The sequence below is a fragment of the Oncorhynchus clarkii genome, chromosome 16 (assembly GCF_045791955.1).
Source record: "Oncorhynchus clarkii lewisi isolate Uvic-CL-2024 chromosome 16, UVic_Ocla_1.0, whole genome shotgun sequence".
Lineage (NCBI taxonomy): Eukaryota > Metazoa > Chordata > Actinopteri > Salmoniformes > Salmonidae > Oncorhynchus > Oncorhynchus clarkii.
The window spans coordinates 69,458,083-69,469,282 of NC_092162.1; the positions used below are offsets into that span (position 1 = coordinate 69,458,083).

The 11,200-nt window shown below is 40.7% G+C and overlaps 11 non-coding genes across 11 annotated transcripts; all 11 read right to left on the minus strand.

Moving 5' to 3' along the window:
* Positions 1–186: 186 nt before the first annotated feature.
* On the minus strand, positions 187–260 carry trnat-agu (transfer RNA threonine (anticodon AGU)). The gene has a single exon. It is a non-coding gene; the product is annotated as a tRNA-Thr (tRNA).
* Positions 261–1,276: 1,016 nt separating this feature from the next.
* trnat-agu (transfer RNA threonine (anticodon AGU)) lies at positions 1,277–1,350 on the minus strand. The gene has a single exon. It is a non-coding gene; the product is annotated as a tRNA-Thr (tRNA).
* A 1,016-nt stretch (positions 1,351–2,366) lies between these two features.
* On the minus strand, positions 2,367–2,440 carry trnat-agu (transfer RNA threonine (anticodon AGU)). The gene has a single exon. It is a non-coding gene; the product is annotated as a tRNA-Thr (tRNA).
* A 1,016-nt stretch (positions 2,441–3,456) lies between these two features.
* On the minus strand, positions 3,457–3,530 carry trnat-agu (transfer RNA threonine (anticodon AGU)). Its single transcript has one exon. It is a non-coding gene; the product is annotated as a tRNA-Thr (tRNA).
* A 1,016-nt stretch (positions 3,531–4,546) lies between these two features.
* trnat-agu (transfer RNA threonine (anticodon AGU)) lies at positions 4,547–4,620 on the minus strand. Its single transcript has one exon. It is a non-coding gene; the product is annotated as a tRNA-Thr (tRNA).
* A 1,016-nt stretch (positions 4,621–5,636) lies between these two features.
* On the minus strand, positions 5,637–5,710 carry trnat-agu (transfer RNA threonine (anticodon AGU)). Its single transcript has one exon. It is a non-coding gene; the product is annotated as a tRNA-Thr (tRNA).
* Positions 5,711–6,726: 1,016 nt separating this feature from the next.
* trnat-agu (transfer RNA threonine (anticodon AGU)) lies at positions 6,727–6,800 on the minus strand. The gene has a single exon. It is a non-coding gene; the product is annotated as a tRNA-Thr (tRNA).
* A 1,016-nt stretch (positions 6,801–7,816) lies between these two features.
* Positions 7,817–7,890, minus strand: trnat-agu (transfer RNA threonine (anticodon AGU)). Its single transcript has one exon. It is a non-coding gene; the product is annotated as a tRNA-Thr (tRNA).
* A 1,016-nt stretch (positions 7,891–8,906) lies between these two features.
* On the minus strand, positions 8,907–8,980 carry trnat-agu (transfer RNA threonine (anticodon AGU)). Its single transcript has one exon. It is a non-coding gene; the product is annotated as a tRNA-Thr (tRNA).
* Positions 8,981–9,996: 1,016 nt separating this feature from the next.
* trnat-agu (transfer RNA threonine (anticodon AGU)) lies at positions 9,997–10,070 on the minus strand. The gene has a single exon. It is a non-coding gene; the product is annotated as a tRNA-Thr (tRNA).
* A 1,016-nt stretch (positions 10,071–11,086) lies between these two features.
* On the minus strand, positions 11,087–11,160 carry trnat-agu (transfer RNA threonine (anticodon AGU)). Its single transcript has one exon. It is a non-coding gene; the product is annotated as a tRNA-Thr (tRNA).
* Positions 11,161–11,200: the final 40 nt, after the last annotated feature.

An 11,200-nucleotide genomic window follows, 5' to 3' on the forward strand; every position in this document is an offset into this window, starting at 1 on the left:
ACAGTTGGTACGTTGTAATTCTTTGAAAAAGTTCCCTTTTTCCGTGAAATTGGAATATCTCAATTGCATCCTCCTCACATCTTTTCTCCTCTCATCACTCCAAATTCTCAAGACTCATTGGTTGAGAAAAGCAGAACACTCTCCACTCTGACCTTTCCACCAATGTGTTCAATGACATGTTAGAAAAGGCTCTGCTGAGATTCGAACTCAGGATCTCCTGTTTACTAGACAGGCGCTTTAACCAACTAAGCCACAGCGCCTGTAGATGCCAAGTATGTTCCAGGTAAGAACACCGCCACACGTATTTATATCAAACATGTCTCATTCATTTAACCCATATCTCTGTCTTGCAAAATCACGTCACAAAACAGATGTTATTTACTAATATTGGAATCGATATGGACTCCTTCAATTGTCTAGCAACAGGGTTTCTTAAGCTATGTTTTGGGACCCAAAGTGGGCCTGAGTATGTGAGAGGTGGGCAGCGCGATATCAGTAAACATTTTGAGTCACAAGCTATTTCTTCTTAATTTCGGTCATCCGAGGACAGTAAATTTTTCATTTGGGTCTCGAACTGAATAAACTCAAGATACTCTGACATGGATTCTTAAACTATGGTTTGGGACCCAAAGTGGGAATATCGCGAGATATGAGTAAACATTCAGAATCATACACGATTTCTTCATAATTTTGGTCGTTTCGGGGAAACAACATTTCTCAGTTGGATCTCAAGATTAAAAATGGTAAAAACCTAAGAAAAAGCAGATGAATCAGTTAATGTAAGTAATTAACCTACCATGAGATAGAGACTTTGTCAAATGGAAGAGTTATTGAGTTTCTTAGCTCACACAGGAGGTTTCAACTCATTCAAAATACAACCCTTTTGAAATGGCAATTCTTTGCCGTGACCCGGATTCAGACCGGGGTTCCTGCGGCCTCAACGCAGAGTACTAAACACTATACGATCACAGCGAGCTACCAAAGATTGCTTGTAAAGCCTACTCATGCTCTGACAGAGACCTGTACAAGCTGGCTGAACTCTTCATTTAGCGCTCGAAATGAATCAACTGAAGAACCAGCTGAAGTTGAGACAGTTGGTACGTTGTAATTCTTTGAAAAAGTTCCCTTTTTCCGTGAAATTGGAATATCTCAATTGCATCCTCCTCACATCTTTTCTCCTCTCATCACTCCAAATTCTCAAGACTCATTGGTTGAGAAAAGCAGAACACTCTCCACTCTGACCTTTCCACCAATGTGTTCAATGACATGTTTGAAAAGGCTCTGCTGAGATTCGAACTCAGGATCTCCTGTTTACTAGACAGGCGCTTTAACCAACTAAGCCACAGCGCCTGTAGAGGCCAAGTATGTTCCAGGTAAGAACACCGCCACACGTATTTATATCAAACATGTCTCATTCATTTAACCCATATCTCTGTCTTGCAAAATCACGTCACAAAACATATGTTATTTACTAATATTGGAATCGATATGGACTCCTTCAATTGTCTAGCAACAGGGTTTCTTAAGCTATGTTTTGGGACCCAAAGTGGGCCTGAGTATGTGAGAGGTGGGCAGCGCGATATCAGTAAACATTTTGAGTCACAAGCTATTTCTTCTTAATTTCGGTCATCCGAGGACAGTAAATTTTTCATTTGCGTCTCGAACTGAATAAACTCAAGATACTCTGACCTGGATTCTTAAACTATGGTTTGGGACCCAAAGTGGGAATATCGCGAGATATGAGTAAACATTCAGAATCATACACGATTTCTTCATCATTTTGGTCGTTTCGGGGAAACAACATTTCTCAGTTGGATCTCAAGATTAAAAATGGTAAAAACCTAAGAAAAAGCAGATGAATCAGTTAATGTAAGTAATTAACCTACCATGAGATAGAGACTTTGTCAAATGGAAGAGTTATTGAGTTTCTTAGCTCACACAGGAGGTTTCAACTCATTCAAAATACAACCCTTTTGAAATGGCAATTCTTTGCCGTGACCCGGATTCAGACCGGGGTTCCTGCGGCCTCAACGCAGAGTACTAAACACTATACGATCACAGCGAGCTACCAAAGATTGCTTGTAAAGCCTACTCATGCTCTGACAGAGACCTGTACAAGCTGGCTGAACTCTTCATTTAGCGCTCGAAATGAATCAACTGAAGAACCAGCTGAAGTTGAGACAGTTGGTACGTTGTAATTCTTTGAAAAAGTTCCCTTTTTCCGTGAAATTGGAATATCTCAATTGCATCCTCCTCACATCTTTTCTCCTCTCATCACTCCAAATTCTCAAGACTCATTGGTTGAGAAAAGCAGAACACTCTCCACTCTGACCTTTCCACCAATGTGTTCAATGACATGTTTGAAAAGGCTCTGCTGAGATTCGAACTCAGGATCTCCTGTTTACTAGACAGGCGCTTTAACCAACTAAGCCACAGCGCCTGTAGAGGCCAAGTATGTTCCAGGTAAGAACACCGCCACACGTATTTATATCAAACATGTCTCATTCATTTAACCCATATCTCTGTCTTGCAAAATCACGTCACAAAACATATGTTATTTACTAATATTGGAATCGATATGGACTCCTTCAATTGTCTAGCAACAGGGTTTCTTAAGCTATGTTTTGGGACCCAAAGTGGGCCTGAGTATGTGAGAGGTGGGCAGCGCGATATCAGTAAACATTTTGAGTCACAAGCTATTTCTTCTTAATTTCGGTCATCCGAGGACAGTAAATTTTTCATTTGCGTCTCGAACTGAATAAACTCAAGATACTCTGACCTGGATTCTTAAACTATGGTTTGGGACCCAAAGTGGGAATATCGCGAGATATGAGTAAACATTCAGAATCATACACGATTTCTTCATCATTTTGGTCGTTTCGGGGAAACAACATTTCTCAGTTGGATCTCGAGATTAAAAATGGTAAAAACCTAAGAAAAAGCAGATGAATCAGTTAATGTAAGTAATTAACCTACCATGAGATAGAGACTTTGTCAAATGGAAGAGTTATTGAGTTTCTTAGCTCACACAGGAGGTTTCAACTCATTCAAAATACAACCCTTTTGAAATGGCAATTCTTTGCCGTGACCCGGATTCAGACCGGGGTTCCTGCGGCCACAACGCAGAGTACTAAACACTATACGATCACAGCGAGCTACCAAAGATTGCTTGTAAAGCCTACTCATGCTCTGACAGAGACCTGTACAAGCTGGCTGAACTCTTCATTTAGCGCTCGAAATGAATCAACTGAAGAACCAGCTGAAGTTGAGACAGTTGGTACGTTGTAATTCTTTGAAAAAGTTCCCTTTTTCCGTGAAATTGGAATATCTCAATTGCATCCTCCTCACATCTTTTCTCCTCTCATCACTCCAAATTCTCAAGACTCATTGGTTGAGAAAAGCAGAACACTCTCCACTCTGACCTTTCCACCAATGTGTTCAATGACATGTTTGAAAAGGCTCTGCTGAGATTCGAACTCAGGATCTCCTGTTTACTAGACAGGCGCTTTAACCAACTAAGCCACAGCGCCTGTAGAGGCCAAGTATGTTCCAGGTAAGAACACCGCCACACGTATTTATATCAAACATGTCTCATTCATTTAACCCATATCTCTGTCTTGCAAAATCACGTCACAAAACATATGTTATTTACTAATATTGGAATCGATATGGACTCCTTCAATTGTCTAGCAACAGGGTTTCTTAAGCTATGTTTTGGGACCCAAAGTGGGCCTGAGTATGTGAGAGGTGGGCAGCGCGATATCAGTAAACATTTTGAGTCACAAGCTATTTCTTCTTAATTTCGGTCATCCGAGGACAGTAAATTTTTCATTTGCGTCTCGAACTGAATAAACTCAAGATACTCTGACCTGGATTCTTAAACTATGGTTTGGGACCCAAAGTGGGAATATCGCGAGATATGAGTAAACATTCAGAATCATACACGATTTCTTCATCATTTTGGTCGTTTCGGGGAAACAACATTTCTCAGTTGGATCTCGAGATTAAAAATGGTAAAAACCTAAGAAAAAGCAGATGAATCAGTTAATGTAAGTAATTAACCTACCATGAGATAGAGACTTTGTCAAATGGAAGAGTTATTGAGTTTCTTAGCTCACACAGGAGGTTTCAACTCATTCAAAATACAACCCTTTTGAAATGGCAATTCTTTGCCGTGACCCGGATTCAGACCGGGGTTCCTGCGGCCACAACGCAGAGTACTAAACACTATACGATCACAGCGAGCTACCAAAGATTGCTTGTAAAGCCTACTCATGCTCTGACAGAGACCTGTACAAGCTGGCTGAACTCTTCATTTAGCGCTCGAAATGAATCAACTGAAGAACCAGCTGAAGTTGAGACAGTTGGTACGTTGTAATTCTTTGAAGAAGTTCCCTTTTTCCGTGAAATTGGAATATCTCAATTGCATCCTCCTCACATCTTTTCTCCTCTCATCACTCCAAATTCTCAAGACTCATTGGTTGAGAAAAGCAGAACACTCTCCACTCTGACCTTTCCACCAATGTGTTCAATGACATGTTTGAAAAGGCTCTGCTGAGATTCGAACTCAAGATCTCCTGTTTACTAGACAGGCGCTTTAACCAACTAAGCCACAGCACCTGTAGATGCCAAGTATGTTCCAGGTAAGAACACCGCCACATGTATTTATATCAAACATGTCTCATTCATTTAACCCATATCTCTGTCTTGCAAAATCACGTCACAAAACAGATGTTATTTACTAATATTGGAATCGATATGGACTCCTTCAATTGTCTAGCAACAGGGTTTCTTAAGCTATGTTTTGGGACCCAAAGTGGGCCTGAGTATGTGAGAGGTGGGCAGCGCGATATCAGTAAACATTTTGAGTCACAAGCTATTTCTTCTTAATTTCGGTCATCCGAGGACAGTAAATTTTTCATTTGGGTCTCGAACTGAATAAACTCAAGATACTCTGACCTGGATTCTTAAACTTTGGTTTGGGACCCAAAGTGGGAATATCGCGAGATATGAGTAAACATTCAGAATCATACACGATTTCTTCATCATTTTGGTCATTTCGGGGAAACAACATTTCTCAGTTGGATCTCGAGATTAAAAATGGTAAAAACCTAAGAAAAAGCAGATGAATCAGTTAATGTAAGTAATTAACCTACCATGAGATAGAGACTTTGTCAAATGGAAGAGTTATTGAGTTTCTTGGCTCACACAGGAGGTTTCAACTCATTCAAAATACAACCCTTTTGAAATGGCAATTCTTTGCCGTGACCCGGATTCAGACCGGGGTTCCTGCGGCCACAACGCAGAGTACTAAACACTATACGATCACAGCGAGCTACCAAAGATTCCTTGTAAAGCCTACTCATGCCCTGACAGAGACCTGTACAAGCTGGCTGAACTCTTCATTTAGCGCTCGAAATGAATCAACTGAAGAACCAGCTGAACTTGAGACAGTTGGTACGTTGTAATTCTTTGAAAAAGTTCCCTTTTTCCGTGAAATTGGAATATCTCAATTGCATCCTCCTCACATCTTTTCTCCTCTCATCACTCCAAATTCTCAAGACTCATTGGTTGAGAAAAGCAGAACACTCTCCACTCTGACCTTTCCACCAATGTGTTCAATGACATGTTTGAAAAGGCTCTGCTGAGATTCGAACTCAGGATCTCCTGTTTACTAGACAGGCGCTTTAACCAACTAAGCCACAGCGCCTGTAGATGCCAAGTATGTTCCAGGTAAGAACACCGCCACACGTATTTATATCAAACATGTCTCATTCATTTAACCCATATCTCTGTCTTGCAAAATCACGTCACAAAACAGATGTTATTTACTAATATTGGAATCGATATGGACTCCTTCAATTGTCTAGCAACAGGGTTTCTTAAGCTATGTTTTGGGACCCAAAGTGGGCCTGAGTATGTGAGAGGTGGGCAGCGCGATATCAGTAAACATTTTGAGTCACAAGCTATTTCTTCTTAATTTCGGTCATCCGAGGACAGTAAATTTTTCATTTGGGTCTCGAACTGAATAAACTCAAGATACTCTGACCTGGATTCTTAAACTATGGTTTGGGACCCAAAGTGGGAATATCGCGAGATATGAGTAAACATTCAGAATCATACACGATTTCTTCATCATTTTGGTCGTTTCGGGGAAACAACATTTCTCAGTTGGATCTCGAGATTAAAAATGGTAAAAACCTAAGAAAAAGCAGATGAATCAGTTAATGTAAGTAATTAACCTACCATGAGATAGAGACTTTGTCAAATGGAAGAGTTATTGAGTTTCTTAGCTCACACAGGAGGTTTCAACTCATTCAAAATACAACCCTTTTGAAATGGCAATTCTTTGCCGTGACCCGGATTCAGACCGGGGTTCCTGCGGCCACAACGCAGAGTACTAAACACTATACGATCACAGCGAGCTACCAAAGATTGCTTGTAAAGCCTACTCATGCTCTGACAGAGACCTGTACAAGCTGGCTGAACTCTTCATTTAGCGCTCGAAATGAATCAACTGAAGAACCAGCTGAAGTTGAGACAGTTGGTACGTTGTAATTCTTTGAAAAAGTTCCCTTTTTCCGTGAAATTGGAATATCTCAATTGCATCCTCCTCACATCTTTTCTCCTCTCATCACTCCAAATTCTCAAGACTCATTGGTTGAGAAAAGCAGAACACTCTCCACTCTGACCTTTCCACCAATGTGTTCAATGACATGTTTGAAAAGGCTCTGCTGAGATTCGAACTCAGGATCTCCTGTTTACTAGACAGGCGCTTTAACCAACTAAGCCACAGCGCCTGTAGATGCCAAGTATGTTCCAGGTAAGAACACCGCCACACGTATTTATATCAAACATGTCTCATTCATTTAACCCATATCTCTGTCTTGCAAAATCACGTCACAAAACAGATGTTATTTACTAATATTGGAATCGATATGGACTCCTTCAATTGTCTAGCAACAGGGTTTCTTAAGCTATGTTTTGGGACCCAAAGTGGGCCTGAGTATGTGAGAGGTGGGCAGCGCGATATCAGTAAACATTTTGAGTCACAAGCTATTTCTTCTTAATTTCGGTCATCCGAGGACAGTAAATTTTTCATTTGGGTCTCGAACTGAATAAACTCAAGATACTCTGACCTGGATTCTTAAACTATGGTTTGGGACCCAAAGTGGGAATATCGCGAGATATGAGTAAACATTCAGAATCATACACGATTTCTTCATCATTTTGGTCATTTCGGGGAAACAACATTTCTCAGTTGGATCTCGAGATTAAAAATGGTAAAAACCTAAGAAAAAGCAGATGAATCAGTTAATGTAAGTAATTAACCTACCATGAGATAGAGACTTTGTCAAATGGAAGAGTTATTGAGTTTCTTAGCTCACACAGGAGGTTTCAACTCATTCAAAATACAACCCTTTTGAAATGGCAATTCTTTGCCGTGACCCGGATTCAGACCGGGGTTCCTGCGGCCACAACGCAGAGTACTAAACACTATACGATCACAGCGAGCTACCAAAGATTGCTTGTAAAGCCTACTCATGCTCTGACAGAGACCTGTACAAGCTGGCTGAACTCTTCATTTAGCGCTCGAAATGAATCAACTGAAGAACCAGCTGAACTTGAGACAGTTGGTACGTTGTAATTCTTTGAAAAAGTTCCCTTTTTCCGTGAAATTGGAATATCTCAATTGCATCCTCCTCACATCTTTTCTCCTCTCATCACTCCAAATTCTCAAGACTCATTGGTTGAGAAAAGCAGAACACTCTCCACTCTGACCTTTCCACCAATGTGTTCAATGACATGTTTGAAAAGGCTCTGCTGAGATTCGAACTCAGGATCTCCTGTTTACTAGACAGGCGCTTTAACCAACTAAGCCACAGCGCCTGTAGATGCCAAGTATGTTCCAGGTAAGAACACCGCCACACGTATTTATATCAAACATGTCTCATTCATTTAACCCATATCTCTGTCTTGCAAAATCACGTCACAAAACAGATGTTATTTACTAATATTGGAATCGATATGGACTCCTTCAATTGTCTAGCAACAGGGTTTCTTAAGCTATGTTTTGGGACCCAAAGTGGGCCTGAGTATGTGAGAGGTGGGCAGCGCGATATCAGTAAACATTTTGAGTCACAAGCTATTTCTTCTTAAATTCGGTCATCCGAGGACAGTAAATTTTTCATTTGGGTCTCGAACTGAATAAACTCAAGATACTCTGACCTGGATTCTTAAACTATGGTTTGGGACCCAAAGTGGGAATATCGCGAGATATGAGTAAACATTCAGAATCATACACGATTTCTTCATCATTTTGGTCGTTTCGGGGAAACAACATTTCTCAGTTGGATCTCGAGATTAAAAATGGTAAAAACCTAAGAAAAAGCAGATGAATCAGTTAATGTAAGTAATTAACCTACCATGAGATAGAGACTTTGTCAAATGGAAGAGTTATTGAGTTTCTTGGCTCACACAGGAGGTTTCAACTCATTCAAAATACAACCCTTTTGAAATGGCAATTCTTTGCCGTGACCCGGATTCAGACCGGGGTTCTTGCGGCCACAACGCAGAGGACTAAACACTATACGATCACAGCGAGCTACCAAAGATTCCTTGTAAAGCCTACCCATGCTCTGACAGAGACCTGTACAAGCTGGCTGAACTCTTCATTTAGCGCTCGAAATGAATCAACTGAAGAACCAGCTGAACTTGAGACAGTTGGTACGTTGTAATTCTTTGAAAAAGTTCCCTTTTTCCGTGAAATTGGAATATCTCAATTGCATCCTCCTCACATCTTTTCTCCTCTCATCACTCCAAATTCTCAAGACTCATTGGTTGAGAAAAGCAGAACACTCTCCACTCTGACCTTTCCACCAATGTGTTCAATGACATGTTTGAAAAGGCTCTGCTGAGATTCGAACTCAGGATCTCCTGTTTACTAGACAGGCGCTTTAACCAACTAAGCCACAGCGCCTGTAGATGCCAAGTATGTTCCAGGTAAGAACACCGCCACACGTATTTATATCAAACATGTCTCATTCATTTAACCCATATCTCTGTCTTGCAAAATCACGTCACAAAACAGATGTTATTTACTAATATTGGAATCGATATGGACTCCTTCAATTGTCTAGCAACAGGGTTTCTTAAGCTATGTTTTGGGACCCAAAGTGGGCCTGAGTATGTGAGAGGTGGGCAGCGCGATATCAGTAAACATTTTGAGTCACAAGCTATTTCTTCTTAATTTCGGTCATCCGAGGACAGTAAATTTTTCATTTGGGTCTCGAACTGAATAAACTCAAGATACTCTGACCTGGATTCTTAAACTATGGTTTGGGACCCAAAGTGGGAATATCGCGAGATATGAGTAAACATTCAGAATCATACACGATTTCTTCATAATTTTGGTCATTTCGGGGAAACAACATTTCTCAGTTGGATCTCAAGATTAAAAATGGTAAAAACCTAAGAAAAAGCAGATGAATCAGTTAATGTAAGTAATTAACCTACCATGAGATAGAGACTTTGTCAAATGGAAGAGTTATTGAGTTTCTTAGCTCACACAGGAGGTTTCAACTCATTCAAAATACAACCCTTTTGAAATTGCAATTCTTTGCCGTGACCTGGATTCAGACCGGGGTTCCTGCGGCCACAACGCAGAGTACTAAACACTATACGATCACAGCGAGCTACCAAAGATTGCTTGTAAAGCCTACTCATGCTCTGACAGAGACCTGTACAAGCTGGCTGAACTCTTCATTTAGCGCTCGAAATGAATCAACTGAAGAACCAGCTGAAGTTGAGACAGTTGGTACGTTGTAATTCTTTGAAAAAGTTCCCTTTTTCCGTGAAATTGGAATATCTCAATTGCATCCTCCTCACATCTTTTCTCCTCTCATCACTCCAAATTCTCAAGACTCATTGGTTGAGAAAAGCAGAACACTCTCCACTCTGACCTTTCCACCAATGTGTTCAATGACATGTTTGAAAAGGCTCTGCTGAGATTCGAACTCAGGATCTCCTGTTTACTAGACAGGCGCTTTAACCAACTAAGCCACAGCGCCTGTAGAGGCCAAGTATGTTCCAGGTAAGAACACCGCCACACGTATTTATATCAAACATGTCTCATTCATTTAACCCATATCTCTGTCTTGCAAAATCACGTCACAAAACAGATGTTATTTACTAATATTGGAATCGATATGGACTCCTTCAATTGTCTAGCAACAGGGTTTCTTAAGCTATGTTTTGGGACCCAAAGTGGGCCTGAGTATGTGAGAGGTGGGCAGCGCGATATCAGTAAACATTTTGAGTCACAAGCTATTTCTTCTTAATTTCGGTCATCCGAGGACAGTAAATTTTTCATTTGCGTCTCGAACTGAATAAACTCAAGATACTCTGACCTGGATTCTTAAACTATGGTTTGGGACCCAAAGTGGGAATATCGCGAGATATGAGTAAACATTCAGAATCATACACGATTTCTTCATCATTTTGGTCGTTTCGGGGAAACAACATTTCTCAGTTGGATCTCGAGATTAAAAATGGTAAAAACCTAAGAAAAAGCAGATGAATCAGTTAATGTAAGTAATTAACCTACCATGAGATAGAGACTTTGTCAAATGGAAGAGTTATTGAGTTTCTTAGCTCACACAGGAGGTTTCAACTCATTCAAAATACAACCCTTTTGAAATGGCAATTCTTTGCCGTGACCCGGATTCAGACCGGGGTTCCTGCGGCCACAACGCAGAGTACTAAACACTATACGATCACAGCGAGCTACCAAAGATTGCTTGTAAAGCCTACTCATGCTCTGACAGAGACCTGTACAAGCTGGCTGAACTCTTCATTTAGCGCTCGAAATGAATCAACTGAAGAACCAGCTGAAGTTGAGACAGTTGGTACGTTGTAATTCTTTGAAAAAGTTCCCTTTTTCCGTGAAATTGGAATATCTCAATTGCATCCTCCTCACATCTTTTCTCCTCTCATCACTCCAAATTCTCAAGACTCATTGGTTGAGAAAAGCAGAACACTCTCCACTCTGACCTTTCCACCAATGTGTTCAATGACATGTTTGAAAAGGCTCTGCTGAGATTCGAACTCAGGATCTCCTGTTTACTAGACAGGCGCTTTAACCAACTAAGCCACAGCGCCTGTAGAGGCCAAGTATGTTCCAGGTAAGAACACCGCCACA